Raw genomic sequence first — 18,831 nt, forward strand, 5'->3', positions numbered from 1 at the left:
TTTCTATATTTATTTATGTATTTCCACGCTTCTTTTTCTGTTTTGATCTTCTTTATTTTCTCCATTTCTTCTTCGCGTCTTTCCTTTCTTTGTTTGCACCACTGTTTGAATGCCTTTTTTTCCCTCTATGAGCGCTTCTCTGCTGCATTTTCCTTCCGTAAAGTTTGTCATCTTCCTTCTCATCTCTCTTTTCCTTTCTTTTCACTCCTTGTAGTACTATGCTTTGTCTCCCATGCACCATTTCCTTATCTTCATTTTCTTCTTTGGCATTGCTTCGTTTATCTTCTTTTTGATTTCATTCCAGATTTCTTCTACTGTTCTACCCTTGCAGGTCCAGTCTTTACATGTCTACACTGAAATATAAAAACTAAATTTCTTGAGAATGTGAGGGGGGGCCGAACTAGATCATAGGCTTATATACAGGGTGCTAGGAAATATTGTTAAAAATTTTAGGTCATAGTACTCGTGAAACGAAAGAAAAAAAAGCTTAAATTAACGTGGATCAAAAAATTTACTCCAGTAAAAACATTTCTTTTTACTATTCCATTTATATTGTATGTAATTATTTACCTATCCTGCAGATAGCTACTAAGAAGTATCCGGAGTCTTCGGGGCATTTTTCTTTCTTCTGCCTCTTGGAGGATCTTATTCCAACAGGAGTATTAAACGTGTTTTTGATATCGATCTCTGCGATTACGCATATCATGTTTTTCCTCTCACAGGTTTCCGCGAGGTCGTTGACCCGGCACGAAGTGTCGACCGTACTCTTCTTTTTCCTGAATCCCTATTGATTTATATGGAAGGTGTCGAGATCTTCTTGATTAGTCTTAAACGTGTAACCCCAGACTTTACTGAATACTGGTATGTAGGATCTTTTCCTGGTTTCGGAATGAGAAACACCATAGCCGTCTTCCATATCGCTGGTATCTTTCCACTTCTATTAACCTCATTGAATACTCTTTGCAGTTTTTCCGTTCTTCTTTCTGCTATTAATTTATCTTCTATCCACAGTACCCCGTCCACTCCCGCCGCTTTATTCGGATTAATCTTTCTACTCGCTTCTAATAGATCGTCCTCTGTAATTATTAGATCACATTCGTCGTCGTCGTCATTATAACCCTCATCTGTTCTTCTTATTCGTTCAGTTAGCCTGGTTTGAAAGAGTTTATAGATAATTTTTTAGACCTTGTTAACGTGGAGGCCGTCTGTTTGGATTTTTCGGATTATCTTGGACATAATAGCCCGATAAGGCCTCCCCCTGTTCAATGTGACACAAAACCCCTTTCACCCTTTTTCTTTATTTTTGCGACATTTTCTCGCTAGACCATACCTTCTAATTTTAAATTCCTGGATCAATAGATCCGCGAACTATAATGCTCTTGCTTTGGCTCTTTGAGTTTCCTCTCTTTTCTTAAACACCTCCGCTATAAGCATTTTTAGCTTTTCACACCAACAGTAATTTCTATACTTTCTTCCTATAGGAGGATAAATTTTCTTTAATTCGGAGACACATTACGCTTCTATAGTAGCCTGGAAGCGCTCACCATATGCCTCTTCGTCTTCAAAATTATGCATAAATAAGTTATCGCAATTAAGGTCAAATTTTTAAATTAAATTATTCATATCCATTTTCTTCTTAGAGTATTTAAAATATTTAACATTACGTCCCGTCTTAGTAGTTTTAATTCATGTAAAACATAAGTATGAACAACCTCTGACCATACGTTACGTATTTTACCATCCTTGTATTTCCTTGCCAATCCACTGTCCGTACTAATTACGTCAAGGAAGCTATTTTGTCTATTCTTGTAAAATATATACCTCTTATTTAGTCTAATAGCTACGATCCTATTTTTGCCTAGCATATCCAACAGGTATGTTCCCTTACGATCGGTTTTAATGCGGTAGCGTTACCACAAAAATCCCCGGCGATTATCATCGTAGGAAGGTCCCTCTTATTTATCCTGATCATGTAGTCCAATTCATGTAAATAAGCATTGAATTGCTCTATATTGACATTTGGGGAACAATAGCCGCCTATGCAGTATCTATCGTTTACCTTGATCTTCACGATTCCCTTTCCTCTAAACAAGGTACTATCCTGCTTCTCTTGAAATAATGTAATTCATAGGGAAGCATCCCCTTTGTCATCGTTGTACCCGTATGTGCCTGTTGTTGGTATGGTTCCGAAATGAACACCACATCCACTTTAGCTTCGCAGCCATTCTGATACATTAAGTCCTTTAATATGACTACTACCTGACTATTTATAAAAAATCCAATTAAATTAGACCATGTCCACTTTGTCCACTATGTCCACTACCATATAACTTCCATCTGAAACATTTATTCATATTTTTGACACTTGCAGAAGTAATCGCTCGTATACATTCAAAATGGACATGCTGTATACGTTATAAATCGCGACATACAATTCAGTGTAATAGTAACTGTATCGCCGCGTAGACCCTATCTCAGAAAACAAGACATTTCAAGAAGGATATTAAATTGAAGTTAAATTTCGATTACGACGAACGAAGAATCTAATCCTTCTGGTCATATGGATCGCCGGAGGTAAAAAGGTAATGTGAAATAATGTGTAGTAGCAATTCGATGTACCGCATAGTTCCTGAAGTCGGTGATGCGCGTGATTTCGATACTCAATCTTGCAGAGATTCCTCGTAGCGAATCTGTTGACTAACTGAACCCATATAACATTTGTTACTGCCCTTTTCACACCTAAGAAATTGGGGAAAAATTAGTACTGACGAATAAGAGGAAGTCGTGACGTTCGTGAGATTTTCGTTTAAAGGATTTCTACTGTGGAGGATTGGTCGTGTAGAGTATTGATTAATAAGGAAAACCAAAATAAAATCGTAGCCGTTCGTCAAGTATATTTAAAATGAATAAATATACGTGTACAGACTCCCTGACACAATACAAATCCCGTTAGCCTTCGTCGCGGAGATACTCGTCAATCTCGATATAGATTGTTCGATAATTCGCAATTAATCACCTTAAACTCTTATAATCTTCTGTTCTCGCTTGCGATAGCGTCCGTATATTTATATTGGTTAGAGGAGAGCCGGAACATTTAAATTCGTCGTTGTTCGACGGTTGCGCGTAGCGGCGACATTGTTTTGCCCGGAGTTTATTTGTTTTTACCTTACTCATAATCTAATGTTTTTGACAATTCGAGGCAAAACCACAACATGATTCGAAATGTTCTTTGACTCATGTGCCGCTACACTACTTTGCGCTGCCCCTAACTTTTCCATCGTCTAAATCGGGCGTACGGTCTCTAAATAAATATGAAAGGATATACGTTGCGTGAACATAACTCGTTCTCTCTTAGATGGGATATCGTTTGTTGGGATGCTTTCACAATCATAGATCAAACGCGTGGCAAGAAAATGTTGAAGCGAACTATTGCACTGTAGCCTGCGTGTTTCTATGTGTATATGTAGGACTTATCGTTGCATCATTTGTATGTGTAAATTTTCCTTGGCTACGGCCCATTCCTTGAAGAAAATGGCCAGCTGTTATCGGCTGTAATGTCTAGCTTGGACAATTGATGTGTCAATTCTTTATCTTCACGACAGACGGTGCAGGGTCACTCACGGAATGACTAAATTACGATACAGCTTGATTCCGTTCTTGCTTGTTCTTCCAGAACGTTTCTACTCTAACAATTTCAATCTCCATTTTATTAGTCTTGAATTGGACTACCATCCACTCTGACCGTCTCTGACTGAGGCAATTTAGCAATTTTTTAGCCTTTATTCCCGCAGTGACAAAGAGTAGACTACGACGATGTTGTCCACATAACACGATATACTATGATAATATGAAAACCGTTGTCTAGTACGGTTTGAAAATTGGACAAATTCCCATGTAACACGTTATTCGCATAACATCCTTTCGCTCCATTGAAAATGGTTTTCGATAATTGGAGAAATTCAGCAAGAAAAAAAGGAAAAGCAGACCACCAAATTATGAAACAGGTGTCATTGCAATTTGTCCTTTCAGACATATGTACGGCATCGTATCCGTACTCCAGGAGTTTCAATTTTCGCCTAACCAATTTTAAGTGGAGTCTCTGACTGAAATTTTTTAAACTATGAATCGGTACCCGGCGATGAGTGTAAATTTTCTAGCACAGAAAGTTGAAAATAGCGGAGTATATACCGTAGATATTCCTGTTCTGTTCCTGAATATTTGCGGTCTGGTTTAAAGTACGATTAGTAAATGCAATTGGTACCTTATGGTCATTTTCTTGACAACCGTCTCAAGCCGCTTTTTTTTATTATTATTTATTTCTTTTCATTCACTATTTGCCCAATTCGGACATTTGGTAGAATTTTTTATCTGTTATACTATCATGTTGGTGGCTACCCCCATCCTTGCGTTTGCTAGGTTATATCCGTTGTGAGGTCTGCTGACTGTTTCTTTTTTAGCCTTCTTCCTATATTTAAGATGTTGAACGTTACCGCAGCTAGCCGGTTTGGGTGTGTTGCTATTCTTGCTTTGTATCCTTTCGCATAACTGCTACTTCCTTGACCGTTGGTATTCCCACGTCCCTCCATATGTCCTCATTTCTAACGTACCATGGGGCGCCAAGCCGCTTGCTGGCTTGCAGCGACTTGTTACAACGCTTAATATTGCGCTTTCATTATTCTTAGCTTTTCCCGCACTCTGTTTTAGCCTTCCGGCTAGATAGCTGTTAGGGAGCAGGAGCTCCTCCATGATGCCTCTCATATCCTTGAAGTATCGTATAATTGTTACGGTTTGGTGCATGTTGACTCTCCTGTTCGGGTCCAAACAAAATGCCAGGACCATCTTTTCTATATCCTCGGCCTGTTCCCTTATATCGGGTATTGGCCGCAGCTCCTCCATCGTGTCTTTTTTGTCTCCATCAGCCCCCGTCTTGATTTCAGAGCTGTTTAATTTTCCTAACGTAACGTAACGCCAGCACTCACGTTTTTAGGGGTTGTCGCCTCTGCCCCTCTCTCAGGATTCTGCGCTTTTGTTGCCTGCAGGCCCGCCTTTGCCTTCGGCAGTGGCAGGCTGCGACTGCCCTTGTGTTGACATCGTATGTTAATATTTCCGCAGATTTCACTCGCGGCGTATTTTATCCACGGGCACTCAGTTCAGCAACGTACCGCTTTTCACACGCTGCATCCAGCGGGATGTAACTTTTTCTTTTTCTTTTTTTTTTTAACACGTACAAAAACTAAATTCCGCGGCATATTGTTTTGTTGCTCGCGCACTAAGTCTTTGTTTTTTCGCATACTAAGTCAAATGGCCGTTTGATCAAAGACAGCCAGCCCTGGGGATTCTCTAAGCGGTATTAACCCTTTTGTTACGGCGATTCGGTCCACCGTAGCACTGCCACTAAAGTGGACCCCGCGCCGAAAGTGTACACATTGCGCGTGGACAGTTTATCTTGGAAGAAAAGGAACTTTTCTTTAAAACAATATACTCATAATTTCTACATAAAAGATATAAACTTATTTAATGGGTATAAACGATTGAAAATAGTAAAAGAATAATATACAGTGATTAATAATTTAATCCAGTATGATATGTTTTGAAACATGTAAACACGCACAACCCAACATCACATTCTTGGCATCGATGACGAGATTCTCGTCTTTTATCACTTCTCGCACAGTCAAAACATCTTCGTGATCTATTTTTTTCCTGTAGCTTCAAAAAATGAAGGAAAATGTCTTCTATTGAGTCTGGTGAGTGATTATTTCCGGGTGTAATAGGACGGCTTGTTGTTTTTCTGATATTTCTTTAAAATTTGATCTATTAATTACAGTTGAAATTTCGCAATTGATATTGTTTTGTATTGTTTTGATTGATACTGATTTGTATTAATTTTCAATTTCTACAGACAATATGAATTCTATAAACACATATCAATCATATGGAAGAAATATTTTTTGTACCATTTCGTTGTTTTGCGAGAATTTATAGTGCTGATGACCATGTCTATAGCACCCATCAATTTATTATAGTCGTGTACACAAGACAGTTTCTGAAAAATTTCTTGTACACTGTAGTGTTTTGGTACATCCACAAATTCTTCTGTATGTATTATTGAAATTATGAAAATCTCTTTTTTATAGTGCCGTTTTATGGCTAATATATTTCCAAACATGCGAAAGCACGGTTCTCCTTTTTGTAATTTTTCGTTCATTTCTGGTATTCCTTTTCTTCTCTGTTTTATGATGCCGGACGCATTTGTAAAATTTTTGTGTAATATATCAAATAATGCGGGGCTTGTGTACCAATTGCCGACGTAAAGGGCGTGGCCTTTACCTAAATATGGTTCTAGGAGGGACGTTACAATATTTCCTGATTTACCACAGTCTTCATGTTCAGCTTCTATAGGCGTACCAGCCTCCGTATTAATAACAAAGTCTGAAATGTAACCCGTCTTGCAGTCACAAAGAACAAACGATTTTATCACGTCATATCGTACATGCCGGATATATCCCGCAGTAGGAGCAAAAGGGTTAATTAACCTATTAACAAATCTGATCGGTAGTTGCATTTGTACTAATTCATTCCTGTACTAAACCATTAGTATCGTTACATCTCTATATTAATACAAGTAACACACAACTAACAAATGCTATCTCCTTGGCGAGGATCACACTGCATATAACGAAATGTAGGTGTTCTCAGTAGCATATAAAAATGCATTATAGTTGCAATCGTAAATTATTTATCATAGTTTATGCATGTGCGCGGTTTTATTGAAATATTAATCCTAAAGAGGAAAATATATGGTGCATACTCTACTTTGAATTCATTTTAAAAATTGATATAAGCAATGATTTGGATTAGATAAATCTCCATCAAAGTTGACCGACGATTAGACGTACTTTGGCTCTATGATTCTTCGCTAATTCTAACATAAACAGGTCAATGCATGGCACTCTCACCGCGTCCTACAGACACAAGGAATTTAAAAGCTATGTGTAATTTGTATATAATATATAAAATTATATAAAATATTTGTATTGATGTGTAAAATAGCTCGAGCGATACAGCCCCATGCAATGCCTCGGGCATCTCCGTTTGAAACGCTTGAGCTGGTACATCTGGCTTGTTGTGACATTGAACCAAATCGGACAGGCATAAGTCAGGCTAGAATTATTGCCAACAATTTGTACAAAAGAAGACTACACTTCGCACGCAGATGCTTTGAGAAGAACGAAACATTATTTGCTATAAAAGTCTTTTCTGATTTATTTTACATTTGTATCTTAATGTGTTGTGTAATCTGTAATTTGCAATACAAATATATACCGGGATATTTGACCATTTTCTTATGCGGAACGGATAGGGGCTTTTGCTGGTGATAAGAAATCAGCGAGAATGTTGAGTCACATCACGGTTGAAATGTCTAGACATGCACCGTCCGAAAGGGATAGATTCGCACTTTCTAGTATTTATACGGAACTTTCAGTTACCACAGTAAACCATACTGCGATCGAAAACTTGCTGCAGCTTGGAATTAATTTTGGACGAATACATTCCCATCGCGTAAATCAGGAGGCCATTAACAAATACCAACGCGCATAAGTTAAAGTCGCTATTGAGATGAAAGAGGCTCAAAGCACGACTAAAATACAAATTAAACAGAATGGAGGTGTTAAACGTTCTCTGTTGCAGCCCGTCATTCACCCCGAAGACGACATTCGAGCCTGCCATCCAATGAGACAACTTTCAGAGTTTATGGACCAAATCACCTGAACTAAATGTTTAAGGAAATCGTATCGTATCAGCTTTTATAGCAATCCGCTCGATCGAAACATGTCAAAAGCCCTTTCCAGGTCTATGAATAGAGCTTTTCTACCAGCAAACGTCTGACACGAATTTTATTGTTGCGTGAACCTTACTATATTTGACCCGGAAGCCAAATTGCTGATCGGGAGGAATGGAAGCCTCTTTACAATAAAACAGTATGAGTCTCTGTATCGCCCTCTCAAAGACCTTACTAATGGATACTCTGCAAACAGCAAACTCATTGATCTGTACCTGGCTGGATTATGTTTGTTCTTATCCTTTCCCAGCTAGGGAACTACTTTCCCCATCTTCCATATCTTAGGAAAGTATGCACGTTCAAGAGATCATTGAAGATCAAAGGGAAGAAGAATGTGTATCTTTTCGGGAGCTATATTTGTACTGCGTTGAAGATATCAAAGTCTTATAAATCTTTTCTCATTCAGATACTTAAATTGAATCGTCAATGAATCTACCGATGTGAAATAATTCTCTGAAACATCGGAGCCGGAGTGATTACCAACCCTTTTTCCTCGGGTGAAGCTACAGACTTTGTTCCAGCGGCCCGTACTCAACGAAAATCTAAATTTTCAAGGTTATTAAATTGGGGAATCTGAGAATATCATCACACACATTTCAGCGCACATTCTCAAAATTTGTCCCCAGTAGTCTTGTGGGATTTACGAAGCTTACCGCGCGGTAGAAAGAAGACCAGAGAAAGAATGTTTCGCTACGTACAAATGACAAGTGCTTTTGTAATGAGTGATAAAAGTTTAAGTGAATAGTTTATATCTTGAAAGAAAGTTACGGCACACGATCGTGAATAACAGAAGCACGTATTGCGTACACGTTTATTCTTGGCATGTCATCGCGTTACTAGTAAGTTCTGGGGAGCCGGCGGCACCGGAGACGTCGCGATCTCGACTTATTTGTCGGCTTGGTATCAGTAACGATGAATCTTCTGCTCTGTCACACTAGGCGAAGAGGTTGTTCAACTGTGGAAGACGGTGAGAATCGTCTGAAGAAAATTTGAGGGTGCCGATGAAGAGATTAGCCCTGTTGCCTAGCACTCGTCTAAATTGCGGAAACATACTTTTGGAATCTCTAATTCTCTGGATCCAGAGAACTCGTGGATCTATCAGAGGCCATACTGATACGCATTTTTATGGCTCTGTATCACTTGCCGTGTTCGATGAACGATTGGGTAGAGTAACATAGTGTACCGAAGCGCTTCTTCAGCCGATTTAAGATGGGAAGAAGTGGAAATCCAGATATCTCCCAACGCAATTGAAATCCCATGTGAGAGCTGGAATGGAAGCTTCTAGAGCCGAAAAAATATTATTATTTATGGTCTGGAGGACGATCTCTACTTCGTGACTGTTGGCTCAGTGTCTTTATTCTCGTGGACAAAGATATCAAATTCTGACAAGTCGGTGCAGAAAAATATCCAGCTTTCCCGCGAATACCAAATCCAAGAATAACTGCGCTTGGACAAATCAAATGCCATCAAAATCAGTGTCATTGAACTGGAGGACCAGATCCACCTGTCTCTCGTTAAATCAGTGTCACAGGTTCTCGTCTCTGCTATTGTTTAACGTGCTGCTCCAGGGAACGTGTCTCGCGTTATAATCACCACAGAGGATGAAAAAATTGTATCGCACAGATATAGTTTTGCGAAAAGCTCGTCTCATTCTGCGGCAAAGACGTTGTGACAAGACACAAGCTTAGGAGCCTGCAACGTAAAAGGAATATATGAAAAGCCACGTTTTGTTTGCTAGGTTTATTGTGACAACTGAAAGTTCCATTTTCCCCTTGTCTGCACGGTTAGTGATTATCGCTTCAAAGTTATATGATATGCTAATCGGAATGAATTAAATGATAAAGCAGTTCCGCCCCCGAACTTCCAGTTTGGATGGTCACACTCTTTCGAAATGAAGACTCTTGAACTGCACCTTATGTCTCTCCGCGACTTTCGTCTTTGTCAGCAGGACCACCTCAAACGAATGAGCTTGCAGGGGCTGCAGCAGTAGTAACTTAACGATTATTGGAGACAAGCGGTATTGAATTACACAATTGCGAAGTTTGTTAGACGTCTAAAGTCACTTGTGGTAAATCTGTCAGAGTTTATAAATCTTAGTGACAATGCGTTCATTTCCGTCAAATGAACATGGAACAGTTCCTTGAAAGCGTCTATGCTCTCCATAGCAACGGCATAGCAAAGTCGGTATAACAACGGCGCAATCTGCAACTTTATCTCCCCTGTTTGGTGTCTGGGGAACTTGAATATATTATTTTTCCCCGTATCCGAAATCTGTTTGATAATTCAAGCTCTTGAGAGACTGATATATGGGCCAAATTTGAGCAGCAAAATAAATTTGAAATACGCTTATTGTCAGAAGTTGAGAAACACTGTGATCGCTTGAAGATTATTGTGTATTTTTTATTTTCTGAGATACATTAGACGAAATTAAAAAATTTTTTAACGGGTTGCAACAACAAGTTCTCGTTATTCTAACTACCAGTCCTCTACGCGTTTCTACATAACAGACAGGAACAACAGCTGAGCGAGAAACGTCCGGACTTTATCTTTATCATTTTTACTGTGGATCCTAACTTCATCGGTTCTGTACAGGTTATCTTCACTCTGGATTGCCTGAAAAGTGTGTAAAGAGGATAGCGATAGAGAGAGAGAGAGAGAGAGAGAGAGAGAGAGAGATTCTGCTACTATGGATAGGAGTACACTTTTATTTACGGTACCAAAGAAAAGACAAGACTAATGAAGAGAGTGCGACTTACTCTTAGTGCTTATTGGTTCGTCGTTCATTAATACACACACATTTTCTTTAGATTTATCGTACCGGCCATCGCGTTTACACTCGTAAGTACGCGACCTAGGTCAATAATAATCATTACCGCACCAATCGAAAGTGTACACACAAGTTACACTCCGTACATGCATGAATGTAATAAATAGCAGCAGTGATTCTATTCAAAAATTCTGCGTAATACCATCAGTTATTCATGTCGATTCAGATCTATTAGTTTATGACATGGCTGAATGACTCCAAGGAATCAACATGCATACTACTCGTAATTCGATGCGATTTACTATTAAGACGGTTTCATTGATATTGTGACTCGAGAACAAAAAAAATCCCTTCTAGAACAAAACATAGAATATCATAATTTGTTCTTAATGACAATGTTAATTATTTTGAAAGCTTGAAATAATAAAAGATTGATTTCTATTAAACGCACAATTCCAATGATAGTATTCAACTCAAGAATGGAGAGTTTACATTTGATAAATTTTCAGTCAGACTCTTCTTTTTTTTTTTACTAATTGTAGTGGAGAATGTTCATCGCACTCACATCGGCCCTTAATTGGTTCATCTGGTCGTTGTTGAAAAGCGCGAGTCAGGGAGCTTTGGGCGGTTCCGCGTGCGCCGGGTGGTCCGTTATCGTTGTTACCTGCGAAGTATGTCCCGTGTCTCCTTTGAATTCCTCCGCGATGAGGTCCGCTGATGGCATCAGTTTTTCTGGGTCGGAATCGTCGACGACGGCGAGGATGCGCCTGATGCGGGCGGGGAGCCGATTTCTCCACAGCGATCGGACGAATTCATCTGGTGCGGAGGGGCTGGCGAGCTTCCTCAGATGAAGGTAAAATTGGGACAGTTTTCTATTGATCTTTTCTTCGCTCTCCACCAACTTTTTTACGCGATCGCTATCCAAATCCGTACGGATGCGAATAAGTACGTTCTTTAGTTTCGCATACTGTCCGGTGGATGGCGGGTCCGTCATAACGCTCTCTACCTGCTGGAGGAGCTGGCCGTCGAGGCTCTTTGCAAGGGTCGCGAACCTCACCTTATCGGACGTAACGTCCGCCGCGTTTAGTTGCGTTTCCAACAAGACAAACCAACTGTAATGTTGAAGAGTTGCAGCGGAGGCATTGTAACCGCGACACTACTCGTAGCCTTGACATCGTCTTTCGTAGTCGCCACGTTCTGTTTCCGATCACGTCGGGGTCACCAATTGCAGTAGAGAATGTTTATCGCACTCATGGAAGATGAATAATAATTATCGTAAAATGTGAAGAATAGTTCAGTTGTGATAAATGTACACAAAATATATGTATATCTGTAGCAAAATATGCGAACTGTAATTTGTTCATAAGAATGTACCTTTGGGTGTTAGAATATTTAAGGTCATGAAAAGCATATTCCTATTTAACCGTGGAATTTTTATAACAAACAAAAATTGAAATTTTAATAAAGTTTAGTTGCTATAAAAATTAGGTCCCTAATGTAAAATGAAAAATCCAGGAATTGAGATCCTAGTGATTTCTGAGCCACATTAGACATTTTTATTGTGTATTTCAACATTGAAACTTCAATAACTGTTTCAATAGAAATTTACAATTATACCAACTAAATACGAATAACAAAATTTCTGAAAGAATAAATAAATCGGAATAAGCATATTTTTCGTGTATCCAATATTCCAGGAAATTTGCAGTTTCTTTCTATTCTGGGAATTCTGGAAAAAGTATTTAGCCAATGCGCAATAAAAACTGAATAAATTCCATCCTCTTGCATTTTTTCATTTTTTTCAAGTAATAGTTTGTATCATTGATATTTTCATTTTTGAAAGCGAGTACATAGCGAGTACATAGTGAGTTCATATGCAGTACATATCGAGTATCTAACATGTATATCAAGTTGCACGACGAGCATTTACGAGTATTTGATCTGTAATTATATTTTCTAATTTATACTTCGTACTAACGACTCACGTCTACGTTTGTATATTAATTTAGTGGCTTAAACATATTCGACGGTTACAACAACAAGTAATCTCATCATTAATCCTCACGGCCTACGTCCTCTTCACACAAACATCTACAAAATATTGACATTAGACGTTGATGATGTAGAAGTGTTTGGTATTTTTCATCAATCGTTAATGTTATCAAGTCTTCTTGGAATTCGAGCAATAATCTGCATAAAAGAAAACATTCAAATGATATCGAAGTGAAGCGATAATCTAGTTGCTTCTGAAAGTAACTACGACTGACTACTGGCAAATGTGATAACCAAAAAGATAATGAAAGGAGGAAAGATAATATGTTATAATAAATTATCACATAAAACCGCACGTTAACTGAATGAAGATAACGGAATTGTAAATTAAAGTGGTGAAAACATGTCTATTCGGATTTATTTGAAATTTATTCCGATATCCGTCTATATACACGGAAGTACGATAAATCACTATATATTGTGTTAACATATTCCGGACTACCTTTATTTTATTACTAAATATGCCCATATAATTAAATTGTTTCTCTCTAAATGACAACCGTAAAAATAGAAGAATTTTCGTGATCGACACTCAACATGTCATTAACTGTAAGTACAGGAAGATTCATGTTAAGATTCTCATTATTTTGAAGCATTGACAAGCTACTGTATTAAATTGTTCACATTTATGTCGGAGTCCTGACAATTGCTTTCAGCTTTCAATATGACATCGTACAAAATGTTGTAATTTTAACTTTTCATTCCTATTTCTGCCATCAGGACACAGATGGCTCAGGTACACATTATGTGCACGTATTACCGCTATAATGATATTACGGAAAATACGAGAAGGAGGAAAACTTGTGGTTGAATTGCGGTTTGTTTAATCACTATTCGAACATATGCACTTTTTATAATCAGTTCTACTCGAAACAATTTCTGACGTTGAATTTTTTAAATGATTTAACTAAGCAAGCAAACACATATGCTTAAACTAAGCAAAATTATATACAGTTATCCACTACACAAGTTAGAAAATTGCAAATGCACAATATAATATATAAGCACTTAATCTATCCATAAAGAAGCAATGTCGAGATATTAATTTTAATCTGCAGCTGATTGTTTTGCAACTCTTCATCGTGGTGAAGCCTCGTGTTCCCAGGAAAAATTGATTATCTTCTTTCATTAACTAAATCTGATTGACTTATATATAATATATGTCGATCCTGATTATAATTATGGCTTAATTATAATTCATTACTAATATATAAAATGCAGATAGTGTTGTATGTGACTCTAAAATGGAGTCTACGTACACTCCGGATCCGATCACATACATAGATCTCGATACTCATGCATTGACGACTTATCGTAGTTGTCGAATCTATCTTGTACGATAATTTTTTTTATCGGCGGTGGTATATTTAAGGTCAGGCAATTCGTTCGCTCTATCGCTGTTATACATATTCTTTTGTACTGGGCTATTCAGTTAACTCGAAACTCCCACTCGCGTGAGCACTGAACGTGGCAATAGTGTACCATGTAACGTATAGCGTATAGGTTATATTACGCGCCATCTATGAGCTGTTGCTACTGAGCTGTTGTTCGTACGATGAAGAGAAGCGATCCTGGTGTTTTCATCTGACAATTTAATTTTCTTCCACGCTTTTTGTAGCTTCGAAATAAATAAGTGCACCTGATTCTGCACCTTCATGTGGCCCATTTTTTATTTTTAATAAGCGATAACTGGGTTTACCGCTATGTGCAACCGTCGATCAGACGAATTCGAATTTTCCGACTCTCCCCCGACCAGTATAAATAAGCGGACGCGATTAATGGAGTATACGAGTTATCGAGTTATTCGCGAGCGATCATACACTATCCACATGTCAAATCGGATGATCTTGCGTGCTATGCTTGTTGAAATCCTTGTTGAAATTAGAACATTTTATCTCGAAAAACTTCCTTCAGCGTCTTCCCGTTATCCACGCTGCATGAGCCGGTGTCCTGCCTACTTGCATTCAGTAGCATTGCCAGGAACAACGGAATGAATTTCTGAATAACTCGCTGATAAACTTCCGCTATTACGGTAATTGTAAAAAAGATTGGTCCAGTTGTACTTTTTCGTAGCCGCACTATACATCTGAGATGGATTAAACGTGTAAGTTGTTTGATAAGAAACAAGTGGTTGAATTTGTATTAGTCAATTGCATTAAAATCCGTATAAATACAAGACATAGTGTACGCCAGTTATAATCGTCGCTCAATGCTATTATGCCGATCGCAGAAAGCATAACAATTATCCACATCAATTTGGTGATCCCAACGTGATCAAAAGTGAAAAGAGGCGAACGTGTTACGTTTAAAATGACTAGTGCCAACAAGGACGATAGCGCCGTGGACAGCGTAGAATCCGTGTATCAGAGTATCGAGATATGGTTCATCGCATTAGAAGCACAGTTCGGTGCAGCTCACATCACTGACGACAAAACAAAATATTCCATGACTGTCACGAGTATCAAGCCATGATATCAAGATCAAATTGGGGACATGATGTATGATCCACCAGCGATAGGATGATATGAATGTTTAAACAAAGAACCTAGTACAAGACTCGCCGATTCAGATGGTGCAAGAGTGCACAAGTTGTTGGAAGTTGCGAAGAAATGAGCGGCAGGACACTGTCCCAATTTTACTAATACCTAAAAAAGCTCATTATACCCTCAACGACTTCGTCCTCAGCCTCTGGATTAGCCGACTACCGGTATACGTTCAGCACATTCTGGCCACCACGGAAGAAGCGAAAGTCAAAAGTTTAACTCTTATGACTGATGGGGTGCATGAAATTCGCCCCGCAACGGTACGGATTTACGCATTCGAAGCAGAAAAAAAGGCAACACCAATTTGGGCTGGATTAAGAAGTCCACGCCAAAGATAGACGTGTTAACATCCGCCACCGTGAAACGCCATTTGAATGTGCGTCGAAGTGACGGGTCGAGGGACACTAGGATGGTGCTGTAGCGGCATTCGACGACGGAACTTTCCGACGGCTTCGCAACACAAAACGACGCTATACCGTCAAAGCGTAAAACCGACATGCCTAATGTACCATCGATATCCCTATGGTTCTTTCGCCGAATATTCGGAAGAATGTATACGCGGCAACCATCGAGGGCATCTAACAAACGCGTGCGTAGTGGGGATATCCAGGGGCAACAAAGAAAAAGATCTGTTTGGCTTTGAACAAAAGATTCATTCCGTTCCGAACTGCAAAGTGTGAAAGATAAGCGTAATAGCCAAGCAAACACATTCGAGATATGTGATTGTTAATTCTTGATTGTTAATCGTTGACTGTTGATTGTTGAATATTAATAGTTTAATAAACCTTTTTTGTTGAACATCAAATGTATTTCTTGGGCACCTCAACATCCACCTCAGTGCCGCAAGTCGCGATGCGTGTCCCGTTGACCGCGAACAGTTCGTATTTATCCTTGTTTGCGGATAGTTTGCCCTGTGTAGCGAGCTTTTTCATGTATCGGGAATATCGGGATGGAGTTTTGTCTCCATTTCTTCGCACTGCTGGCACATTTGCCAGCAACTTGCGCACTCTGGTACTATTTGAATCGGCACTTTTTGATTCCTTTTTTAAACGTTCGTACCGTCTTGTGGTTGTTAAATCATGTATCAACGTCCTCAATCTGATCTTGATATCATGGCTCGATATTCGTGACAGTCATGGTATATTTTGTTTTTTCGTCAGTGACGCGAGCTGTCTCGAAACGTGCTTCTAATGCGATGAACCACAGTTCGATACTCTTGGACTAGAATGACTGGGCGCGGAATAGTTGAGTCATGGATTCTACGTTGTCCATGACGTGCGTCGCGCTGTCGTATCGTACATAACTGTATGCAATTTAACTTGATTCTAAATATTAGTCGCCGAGCGCAATGTTTGAAACGGCACGTGCACATACAATATTTAAGTTGGAAGCATTAAATCGAAATCGAGTATTTTTGCTTCTGATGATGTGGCACGTGCCAATAGTATCTTTAGAGTATTGACTATATGTCCGAGCTGCGGTCGGATCGGCGACGCGACCGGCTGGCTGGGTAAAGTATTTTGATACATACATTTTTAGGAATTACTCGACTTAGACATTCGAAAAGTTTACATTTATACAATATATATACTGTTCCTAGTCCTAGGGCTACGTATCCTAATATTTATAATGTTGAAATGCCATATTCTCTGAATGAATTTATACGTCGTTCGAATTGTAAGCTATTGGCTTGTGTTTGTAACGTATCGAGGTTGGCTTTATATTGATTAAAATTGTGAGTTACTTTTGGAGTTACTTTTCTAATATTTCCTCTAGCGTTGGGATGTCTATTTCTTTGAAACTGTATGAACTATTCTTAATTTTGATTTCGTAAGAAATATTTTTATGTGTTTCTTCTATTTTCATGATACTACGGCCGTATGTGATTATACATCCAGTTTTGCTGCTAATTAAACTCGGTTGTTTGATTTCTAAGATTTTATGTGTTTTACATAATACGTCGATCTGCACATTTTTCGTAGGGAAAATGATATAATGATTTTCAGTCTGTAAAGGTACAAACGTTAATTCTCCCAACAGCTGCTGAATACAGCAGTTGGGCAAGTTTTGACTGTTTGTTGATTATTAATTAATTCGATTCTACATTCAGGTGAATTGATTCTATTGTGGCTTGGTTGAGTTCTTTTACAAATGTGGATGATTGCCGTTCGTTTACAATATTTGTTTAAGTAGTGGCTATCGACAAAGGTATATTGTTCTGAGTTGGTTAGTATTAAGTCAGTTCCTACTACAGGTGTGATAAATACAGAGTTTTGCTTGAAAGGTATCGGATAAATTTTTGTTATTTTCCACTCGTTATCTTCTAAATGTGGTACAGTTATCGTATGTATAAGTTTGTTATCATTTGCCCATAATTTTAGTTTACTTAGATCTAGAATTGGTTGAAAGTTTTGAACTGAAGGTTCGATATGGTTACTCATAAAGTTTTGTTTTGTTATTTGGTCGAGTGTTGTTAAGAATTGTTTAGGTTCTATAATTTGTGGGTTTATGATTCCTTGTTTTCCTAATATGATGGTTGTATTTCCGATCTATCGCGGGGAGACGCGATCGCGAAGAAGCGCGTCAACGGAAGTCATAAATTCCCGTTATGATTATAAGAATCGACGCCACCAATAGATATCGATACCCTTATTTCTTGTGGGATAATAGGGGTGATTGATATGGTATAACACTGCGATTAACAGGGTTATCAAATTGATATTTCCAACACTTAATACACTAAATAGTTACACCGTTACGTATGATATAAATATCGTAGACGATACTTTGACGTATGAAACTCCGGTAAATGAGCACAATGTTCTTTCGTAGTAGAGCAAGGCCCTTACAGTTGAATAGAAGACGAAGATGACTTTCTTGATGCAGCAGAAATAGCAATTGAATAGACAACAGAGCAGTCACTTCATATCTATACTTAGTCTATTCAATTGACTACAGAACAGTCACTTCATATCTATACTTAGTCTATTCAATTGACTACAGAGCAGTCACTTCATATCTATACTTAGTCTGTTCAATTGCTACTTCTGCTACATCAAAAAAGTCATCTTCGTTTTATATTCAACTGTAAGGGCCTTGCTCTACTACGAAAGAACATTGTGCTCATTTATCGGAGTTTCATACGTCAAAGTATCGTCTACGATATTTATATCATACGTAACGGTGTAACTATTTTGTGTATTAAGTGTTGGAAATATCAATTTGATAACCCTGTTAATCGCAGTGTTATACCACATCAATCACCCCTATTATCCCACAAGAAATAAGGGTATCGATATCTATTGCTGGCTTCGATTCTTATAATCATAACGGGAATGTACGATAGATCGAAAATACATGGTCCTTTGAGCCGGATTCAGTGTCAGTAAAGAGTGCACTCACCACTGACCATATAGTGCCATGCGAATCCACGCAATCTCCTGCCGCAGTTGTACTATCGTCAACAGAAGTAAGTTCCAACCATTTTAATATCAATTATATAACAAATAATGGCAATCGGAAACGTACTCGCCGCCTTGCACCGACGCCGAGACAATTGTACCGGTCACTTTACTTTATTATCAAAAAGACTTGACGAAATCGAATAATCCGGCTGTCCGCGAGAG

The 18,831-nt window shown here is 38.5% G+C and overlaps 1 protein-coding gene across 2 annotated transcripts in view; it reads right to left on the reverse strand.

Annotated features, from left to right (window-relative positions):
• LOC126925655 (uncharacterized) overlaps positions 1-18,831 on the reverse strand; it is a 142,526-nt gene that overhangs the window by 103,879 nt on the left and 19,816 nt on the right. The window lies entirely within an intron of this gene.

The sequence above is a fragment of the Bombus affinis genome, chromosome 16 (genome assembly GCF_024516045.1).
Source record: "Bombus affinis isolate iyBomAffi1 chromosome 16, iyBomAffi1.2, whole genome shotgun sequence".
Taxonomy (NCBI): domain Eukaryota; kingdom Metazoa; phylum Arthropoda; class Insecta; order Hymenoptera; family Apidae; genus Bombus; species Bombus affinis.